At 44.7% G+C, this 10,280-nt stretch overlaps 1 pseudogene; it reads left to right on the top strand.

Annotated features, from left to right (window-relative positions):
• The first annotated feature begins 7,119 nt into the window (after positions 1 to 7,119).
• On the top strand, positions 7,120 to 8,407 carry LOC105521964 (annotated as a pseudogene).
• Positions 8,408 to 10,280: the final 1,873 nt, after the last annotated feature.

Here is a 10,280-nt window from a genome sequence, read left to right as displayed (position 1 = left end):
GACCTCGTGATCCGCCCGTCTTGGCCTCCCAAAGTGCTGGGATTACAGGCTTGAGCCACCGCACCCGGCGGAAGCTACTTTTGAATAAATTACTCAAAATGTACCCTAGATGCCAAAAATAAAAATAAAAAACGAAAGTAATAAAGAGGCTAAGACACATAGCAGAGAAGGCCCAGCATGCACTGAGTTAGGAAAGCAGTAACAGACAATGTGTGTGAGAGGCAATATTAGCAAGGGTAGGATTTGGAATTTTGAGAGTTGATATGGCCAGGTGTGGTGGCTCACTCCTGTAATCCCAGCACGTTGGGAGGCAGGAGGATTGCCTGAGTCAGGAGTTCGAGTCTAGCCTGGGCAACACAGTGAAACCTTCGTTCAATATAAAAACAAGCCAGGTGTGGTGGCGCATGCCTGTGGTCCCAGCTACACAGGAGGCTGAGATGGGAGAATCGCTTGAGCCGGGAGGTTGAGGCTGCAGGAAGCTGAGATTGTGCCACTGCCCTCCAGCCTGAGTGACAGAGCAAGACCTCGTAGCAAAACAAAGAACAAGCAGGGCGCGGTGGCCCACGCCTGTAATCCCAACACTTTGGGAGGCTGAGGTGGGTGGATCACTTAAGGTCAGGCATTTGAGACCAGTCTGGCCAACATGGTGAAACTCTGTCTCTACTAAATATACAAAAATTAGCCAGATGGGGTGCACCTGCAATCCCAGCTACTTGGGAGGCTGAGGCGGGAGAATACCTTGAACCAGGGAGGTGGACAGAGATCATTGATGTAATACATTCAGCAAGTCCCACAAATCCCAAGTAGAATAATTGTTAAATGCATCCAGGGGCCGGGCACTGTGGCTCATACCTGTAAGCCCAGCACTTTGGGAGGCTGAGGGTGATGAATCATCTGAGGTCAGGAGTTTGAGACCAGCCTGGCTAACATGGTGAAACCCTGTCTCTACTAAAAATACAAAAATTAGCCAGGCATGGTGGTGGGCACCTGTAATCCCAGCTACTCAGGAGGCTGAGGCAGGAGAATCTCTTGAACCTGTGAGGCGGAGGTTGCCATGAGCTGAGATTATAGCACTGCACTCCAGCCTGGGCGACAAGAGTGAAACTGTCTCAAAAACAGACAAACAAAAGGCATCTGGAAAGAAACAGTCAGAGGCAAAACACAGATGACTTAAAAGGAGTAAAAATAAAATGAAGAGCTAATTCCTCAGCAGCAAAAGTGAAAGTCAGGAAACTGTAGATTATTATCTTCAATATTAATGCTGTCAGAAAATGAGTATTGACAGGAAATTGCCTGCCCAAAGAAGGCAATTCTTAAAAGAAAAAAGAGTAAAATTGTGACATCTTGAAGATGTTTTTGAAAGATTGTTTTTGAAAAAGCAATACTGAGAATAATTACCATTAACAGACTCTCAAAAACTCTAAAATATTCAATTCCCAATAAAAGGAAATGACCACAGAGAAGTCTGAGATACAAGAAAGATTGGTGAATAAATAAAATGTGGGAACTTTTTTTTTTTTTTGAGATGGAGTTTTGCTCTTCTTGCCCAGGCTGGAGTGCAATGGCGCTATCTCAGCTCACTTCAACCTCTGCCTCCAGGGTACAAGCGATTCTCCTGCCTCAGCCTCCTGAGTAGCTGGGATTACAGGCACCTGCCACCACGCCCGGCTAATCTTTTTGTATTTGTTTCTTAGTAGAGATGGGGTTTTACCATGTTGGCCAAGCTGGTCACGAACTCCTGACCTTGGGTGATTCGCCAGCCTCAGCCTCCCAAAGTGCTGGGATTACAGGTGTGAGCCACCATGCCCTGCCTTTTTTTTTTTTGGAAACTGAGTCTTACTCTGTTGCCCAGGCTGGAGTGCAGTGACGTGATCTCAGCTCACTGCAACCTCCACCTCCAAGGTTCAAGTGATTCTCCTGCCTCCGCTTCCCAAGTAGCTGCTATTACAGGTGCCCTCCACCATGCCCGGCTAATTTTTGCATTTTTAGTAGAGATGGGGTTTCGCCATGTTGGCCAGGCTGGTCTCGAACTCCTGACCTCAGGTGATCCACCCACCTCGGCCTCCCAAAGTGCTGGGATTACAGGTGTGAGCCACTGTGCCTGGCTTAAATGTGGGAAAATCTAAACTCACTGATTATGTGAACCAATATAATGGGTGATATGTGAAGTTAAACATTACTGGACAACAATGGCATGTGAACTGTGAATGGAGAGATTGATGTTAAAGCATTCTAAGGTTCTTTGGTTTGGGAGCAGAATAAAGTTTATTAGTTAACTTTGGAATAGGTAAAGTATTCATGTGAAATATTAATAATCAATTGCAACCAATAAGGTAACAAAGGGGACAATTAACCACTGCAGGGAAAAAAATGGTGGGGGGAGGTGAATACCTCAATCAATGTGGTTAAATCTCAAAAACATAATTTTGTGGCAAACCAAGTTTACGTAGTACAATAAAGCTTAAAAATAAGCAATATTCAGTAGTGTATTTATTATTTAGAGATAAGGAAAAATTGGCAAAATTATTAAGAAAGGCAAAGAAGTAATTAATGAAAGGCAAAGACGTAATTAACAAAATCAAGATCATAATTAGCTCTGGGAAAAGAATGGGAAAAGGTGTTTAGTAATGTTTATTACTTAAGTTGGGTTAATATATTTATATTCTTTTATTAGCATTTGTATTAATATTAGTGTTAGTGTTATTAAAAATATACATAGGCTTTATAGAAACTGTTTCTTTGTGGGGTTTTTATTTGTTTTTGGGTTTTGTTTGCTTGTTTGTTTGTTTGTTTTTAAGACAGAGTCTCACGCTGTCAGCAGGCTGGAGGGCAGCGGTGCCATCTTGGCTTACTGCAACCTCTGCCTTCCGGGTTCAAGCAATTCTCCTGCCTCAGCCTCCTGAGTAGCTGGGACTATGGGCATGTGCCACCATGCCCAGCTAATTTTTGTATTTTTACTACAGATGGGGTTTCACCATATTGGCCAGGATGATCTCCATCTCTTGACCTCATGATCTACCCACCTCGGCCTCCCAAAGTTCTGAGATTACAGGTGTGAGCCACTGTGCCCAGCTTAGAGACTCTTTTAAAATTTGAAGTATGTTTGTACTTACATTTCTTTGCTATTGCAGGCTGTGCACAGTGGCCCACGCCTGTAGTCCCAGTATTTTGGGAGGCCAAGGCGGGTGGATCACCTGAGGTCAGGAGTTTGAGACCAGCCTAGCCAACATGGTGAAACCAGTCTCCACTAAAAATTCAAAAATTAGCCAGGTGTGGTGTCACTTGCCTGTAGTCCCAGCTACTAGGGAGGCTGAGGCAGGAGGATCTCTTGAACCTGAGAGGGAGAGGTCAGCAGTGAGCTGAGACTGCACGACTGTACTCCAGCCTGGGCGACAGAGCAAGACTCTGTCTCAAACAAAAAAAAAGGAAAAATTCATTTGCTATTGCTGAGAAATACACTACAGACACCAAAACTCAGCGATTATAGACAAGAATCATTTTACAATCACTCATATTTATGCAGATGGTTTGGGGCTCTACTAATTTAGGCTGGATTGAATGAGGAGCAGAGAATGATACACTGCTGCTTGGGGGGAACTATAAAGTCACATGTGGCTGGGCACAGTGGATCATGCCTGTAATCCCACCACTTTGGGAGGCTGAGGAACTCCTGAGATCAGGAGTTCGAGACCAGCCTGACCAACATAGTGAAACCCCGTCTCTACTAAAAATACAAAAATTAGCTGGGTGTGGTGGTGCACCCTTGTAATCCCAGCTACTTAGGAGGCTGAGGCAGGAGAATAGCTTGAACCTGGGAAGCAGAGGTTGCAGTGAGCTGAGATCATGCCATTGCACTCCAGCCTGGGTGACAGAGCAAGACTCTGTCAAAAAAAAAAAAAAAAAGTCACATGGCAAATGTAAGAGCAGAGAGAAGTCCAGAATCAGGGTCAATAATGCCCCCATCACGGCTTCTTAACACAACAGATTTATTTCCCTTTATACTGTAGTAAAATACACGTAACATCAAACTTGTCATGTTAACCATTTTTTCTTTTTTTTGGATTGCAGAAATGTATTAAAATTGAAAGATGTTGTTAATTAATCTTCTGTGCCATGAGAATCCATCAGGTTGTCTACAACAAAGGCCACTGGAAGGCTGAGGATCCCTTGAGCCCAGGAGTTTGAGGCTGTAGTGAGATATGATAGGGCTACTGCACTCCAGCCTGGGTAACAGAGCAAGTCCCTTTCTTAACCACTGTTAAATGTACGGTTCAATGCTATTAAGAACATTCATGCTGTGCAACCATCACCTGCATCCATCTCCAGAACTCTTTGCATCTTTCAGAACAGAAACTCTGTACCCATTAAACAGTAAGCTCCCCGACCCATGTCCCCTCCTCCTCAGCCCTTGGTGGCCACCACTGTCCTTTCTGCCTCTATTAATCTGACACCTGTAGTGCCTTACATAAATAGAATTATATGGCATTTATCTTTTTGTGAGTAGTTTATTTCAGCTAGCATGTCAAGGTTTATCCATGTTGTAGCATATGTCAGGATTTCCTTCCTTTTTAAAGCTGAATAATGTTCCATTTATGTATATATCACATTTTGTTTAACAATTCATCTGCAGGCCAGGCATGGTGCCTCATGCCTGTAATCCCAGCACTTTGGGAGGCCAAGGTGGGTGGATCATTAGGTCAGGAGTTCAAGACCAGCGTGGTCAACATGATGAAATCCCCCGTCTCTACTAAAACTACAAAAAATGGCTGGGCATGGTGGCTCAAGCCCATAATCCCAGCACTTTGGGAGGCCGAGGCGGGCAGATCACGAAGTCAGGAGATTGAGACTGTCCTGGCTAACATGGTGAAACCCGTCTCTACTAAAAAAATACAAAAAAATTAGCCGGATGTGGTGGCGCATACCTGTAATCTCAGCTATTCGGGAGGCCGAGGCAGGAGAGTCTCTTGAACCTGGGAGGCGGAGGCCGCAGTGAGTCGAGATTACACCACTGAACTCCAGCCTGTGCGACAGAGCAAGCAAGACTGTCTCAAAAAAACCAGCCAAACAAACAAAAAAATCATCTGTAGATGGACACTTGGGTTGCTTACACCTTTCAGCTATTGTAAATAATGCTGCTATGAACATGAGTGTGTATCTACCCGTTCAAGTCCCTGCTTTCAATTCTTTGGGGGTATACACCCCAAAATGAAATGGCTGGTTCATACAGTAACTCCTTTTAATTTTTGGAGAAACTGCCATATTGTTCTCCACAGCAGCTGCACCACTTCACATTCCCACCCACAGTGCAGAAGGTTCCAGTTTCTACCCACCTTCACCCAGGCTTATTGCTTTTTTGTTGTTTTTTGATAATAGCCATCCTAATGGGTGGGACATGGTACTTCACTGTCATTTTAATTTGCATTTCCCTAAGGATAAGTGATGTTGGGCATCTTGGAGCATCTTTTCATGTGCTTAGTGGCCATTTGTATATCTTCTTTGGAAAAACGTTTATGTCCTTTGCCCACTTTTTAACCCGGTTGTTTTCCCCTATCTTAATCGGGAAGCTTTTCACCTGTTTTCTGAGAAAGCTCCACATTTAGGTCTTTGATCTTTTTTTGCTTTGTTTTGTTTTTGAGACGGAGTTTCCTTCCTGTTGCCTAGGCTGTAGTGCAGTGGCATGATCTTGGCTCAGTGCAAACCTTCGCCTCCCGGGTTCGAGTGTGTCTCTTGTTTCAGCCTCCGAAGTAGCTGGGATTATAGGTGCACACCACCACACCTGGCTAATTTTTGTATTTTTAGTAGAGACAGGGTCTCACCATGTTGGTCAGGCTGGTCTTGAACTCCTGACCTCAGGTGATCCACCCGCCTCGGCCTCCCAAAGTGCTGGGATTATAGGCGTGAGCCACGGCTCCCAGTTTTTGATCCATTTTTAGTTATTATTTATATATAGTACGAGGGAAGGTATAGTGTTATATACACATGCATATGTTTTTTATCCATGGTTCCTGGCTCAGAATCCCCATAATCCTTGTTAGAGTCTTTAATTTTTATGTCAGGTGTGTTAAGCCCCTGGGGCAGGCCTCAGGAAACAGAATCTCTGTCCTACTCTTGCCTTCCTTTCATCTGCACCAATGCAGGACTCTAATTTACCCCCACCTTTCTGATTGTGGGTCTTAAGGCCCTCCCCAGGGAGAGTCCTACCCTATACCCTGCGGAAAGGAATGCTGATGTCATGAAGCTTCCATAAAAATCCAAGAGAACTGGGTTCAGGGAGCTTCCAGATAGCTGAACACATGGAGGTTCATAATAAACTGGTAAACATAAGTAAGTGTTTCCTTGAGTGCTGTGAGCTACTCTAACATGTTAATTGAACCCAGAGGAGGGGTTGTAGGAACCCCAACTTGAAGCCAGTTTGGTCAAAAGTGTCTGAGGCCCAGACTTGTAACTGAGGAAAAGGAGGGGCAGTCTTGTGGGACTGAGCCCTCAACTTGTGGGATCTGATGCAATCTCCAGGTAGATAGTGGTGGAATTAAATTGGAGGACACCAGCTGGCATCCACTGATTGTTGATGGGGGAGAAAAAACCCACATATTTGGTCACAGAAGTGTTCCGTGTTGATTGCTGTGATGTGAGAGCAGAGGAAAAATATGGATTTGAGAGTATTTCCCAAAACTGAAGAGTCCAACTTCATTCTTTTGCATGTGGATATTCAGTTGTCCCAACACCATTTGTTGAAAAAAAAAAAGTTATTTCCCTCATTGACTGATGTTGCCATCCTTGTCTAAATTTATTTGACCATATATGCAAGGGTTTATTTTTGAGTTCTCTATTTTGTCCCATTGATCTATACATCGGTCTTTATGTCAATACCACACTGTTTTGATTATGGTAGCTTTGTAGTAAGTTTGAAGTCAAGAAGTGTGAGATCTCCAACTTTGTCCAGTAGATGCCAACTACTGGCAGGGTTAGTCCCTAACCCCATACTGCTTGCTAAACCAACTTTAGAGATGGTAGAGAGTTGCAGGCAACATGTTGGTTCCACGGAATGGGCTCCCTTGCCTTTCTGCTTATAGATTCCACTGAAAAAGCAGTGATAAACTCTCTCTTCCCACTGCCATCATGTCTAAGTCAGAGTCTCCTAAAGAGACCAGACAGCTTCAGAAGCTCTTCACTGGAGGGTTGGGCTTCGAAACAACTGATGAAAGCCTGAGGAGCCATATTAAGCAATGGGGATGCTCAATGTTTGTTGAGCATCCACACAGCTCAACGAACTGTGTGGTCATGAGAGATTCAAACACCAAGCATTCCAGGGGCTTTGGGTTTATCACATATGCCACTGTGGAGGAGGTGGATGCCACCATGAATGCAAGGCCACACAAGGTGGATGGAAAGTTATAGAGTCAAAGAGAACTGTCTCAAGAGAAGATTCTCAAAGACCAGGTGCCTACTTAGCTGTGAAAAAGATATTTGTTGGTGGCATTAAGGAAGACACTGAAGAATATCACCTAAGAGATTATTTTGAACAGTGTGGAAAAATTGAAGTGATTGGAATCATGACTGAAATGAGGCAGCAGCAAGAAAAGGGGCTTTGTCTTTGTAACCTTTGACAACCATGACTGCGGATAAGATTGTCATCCAGAAATGCCATCCTGGCTGGGTGCAGTGGCTCACGCCTAAAATCCCAGCACTTTGGGAGGCCAAGGCAGGTGGATCACTTGAGCCCAGGAGTTCAAGACTAGCCTGGCCAATATGGCAAAATCCCATCTCTACTAAAAATACAAAAAATTAGCCGGGCATTGTGGCACACACCTGTAATCCCAGCTACTCAGGACACTGAGGCACAAGAATTGCTTGAACCTGGGAGGTGGAGGCTGTAGTGGGCCGAGATCGCACCACTGCACTCTAACTGGGGCAACAGAGTGAGACTCTGTCTCAAGAAAAAAAAAAGAAATACCACCCTATGAATGGCCACGACTTTGAAGTTAGGTAGTGAAGCCCTGCCAAAGCAAGAGATGGCTAGTGCTTCACCCAGCCAAAGAGGTCAGAGTGGTTCTGGAAACTTCGGTGGTGGTGGGGTGCGGTGGTTTTGGTGGGTTGTGGAGGAAACTTCAGTGGTCATGATGGCTTTGGTGGCAGCTGTGGTGATGGTGAATATGGTGGCAGTGGGGATGGCTATAATGGATTTGGTAATGAGGGAAGCAATTTTGGAGATGATGGAAGCTACAATGATTTTGGCAATTACAAGAATCAGTCTTCAAATTTTGGACCCATGAAGGGAGGAAACTTTGGAGGCAGAAGCTCTGGCCCCTGTGGTGTTGGAGGCCAATACTTTGCCAAACCATGAAACCAAGGTAGCTGTGGCAGTTCCAGTAACAGCAGTACCTCTGGCAGTGGCAGAAGATTTTAATTATTGCCAGGAAAGAAAGCCTAGCAGGAGAGGAGAGCCAGAGAAGGGACAGGGAAGCTACAGGTTACAACAGATTGTGAACTCAGCCAAGCACCATGGTGGCAGGATCCAACTGCTACAAAGAAGACAAGGTTTTGACAAATATATGTATGGGCAAAAAGCTCCAAGACTGTATTGATGACTAATTGCATAACAGGTTATTTTCAGTTTCTGTTTGGTGGAAAGTGTAAAGCATTCCAACAAACGGTTTGAATGTAGATTTTGGTTTTTGCACCCATGCTGTTGATTGCTAAATGTAATAGTCTGATCATGACCCTGAATAAATGTGTCTTAAAAAAAAGAAAAAAAAAGAAAAGAACGGGCTCCCTCTAACCAAGGCTGAAGCATCTGCCAAATCAATAGCTGCATCCTACAGACCAGCATCTGTGTTAATTTGCTTTAATGAAGATCCTATCCCTGGCCTAGCAAGTGCAGTTTGGGTTTATACTTGGGTATGTTTGCAGTAGGTCACTGTCTTCTGTCATAATCCATTTATGTTATATAGAAGCTAGATAGGTAATGTGAATAACTATGATGAGGACCGCTATTCTGACATCCTCTAAGTCTTTGAGGGTGGCATGGGTCGCCATTCATCTCATGATTTCAAGGGCTTCTATTTGGCTTTTCCTACTATAATTGCCCTTACTGTAAAAATCAAGAAACAAGTGTGAGGTTTCTATGTGTTAGGTATGTTCATTTCTATCACACATTTGGGAATCCAGGAAATACCAACTGGGTGAGCCCGGGCACTCAGTGCACCCATTGTGAGATGAACCAGTCTTAGCAAGAGGGAACCCAACTTGTAGCCTGCAACTTTCTGCCATCTCTATGATCCCACGGTGCAAGCATTAGGGGGATGAGGACAGAAATAGCTGGCATCTACTGGCCCAGTCATCCTCTCCACTTGGTTGTTCTCTTCCATGGTGTGTGCTGTTTGGTGGGTATTAACGAGTGATACAAAGGTTCTCGGCTGGATGCAGTGGCTCACGCCTGTAATCCTAGCACTTTGGGAGGCCGAGGCGGGTGGATCACCTGAGATCAGCAGTTTGAGACCAGCCTGGCTAACATGGTGAAACCCCATCTCTACTAAAAATACAAAAAATTAGCTGGATAATGGTGGTTCTCACCTGTAATCCCAACTACTCTGGAGGATGAGGCAGGAGAATTGCTTGAACCTGGGAGGCAGAGGTTGCAGTGAGCTGAGATCGCACCACTCATCTATCGCCAGGCTGCTCTCCAGCCTGGGCGATAGAGCGAGACTCTGTCTCAAAAAACAAACAAACAAACCAAAGATTCCCACACTTTTTGCTCCTTCCCATACATCCAGCCATATGTCTCCCCTCCAGACCTCTTATTTCCAATATTTCCAATGGCCAGGACTTCACTATCTGCATGTGCCCTACTCTGACATATGTCCAGGACAGCAAGTCTCAGCCCCACTCTGCTCTGTATCCAACAGTCCTTGAAAACATGGGCACACCACTTCCCTTAGTTATCGGTACCCAGGTAAATCCTTTGGGGGAAGATTAGGGAAATGGCTACCCGATGCAATTGTTGTGGTGCTGCGGAGCCCTTCTTTATGGTGACCCAGACCTTCCTTCAGCCAGTGAGTTTTCAGTTTAAGAGTTACTTCAGATGGGCAAGGGACATATGCCTGTTATCCTACCTACTTGGGAGGCTGAGGCAGGAGGAATGCATGAGCTCAGGAGTTCAAGTCCAGCCTGGGCAACATAGTAAGACCCAGTCTCATTTATAAAAATAAATAAATAAGAGCCATTTCAAATCTGGAAATAGCAAAGGGGCTTTCCACTGTGGTGTCTAATCTCAACCTTCT

This window comes from Colobus angolensis, unplaced genomic scaffold (genome assembly GCF_000951035.1).
Source record: "Colobus angolensis palliatus isolate OR3802 unplaced genomic scaffold, Cang.pa_1.0 Scaffold414, whole genome shotgun sequence".
Lineage (NCBI taxonomy): Eukaryota > Metazoa > Chordata > Mammalia > Primates > Cercopithecidae > Colobus > Colobus angolensis.
This window is presented reverse-complemented; position numbering and strand designations above follow the sequence as displayed.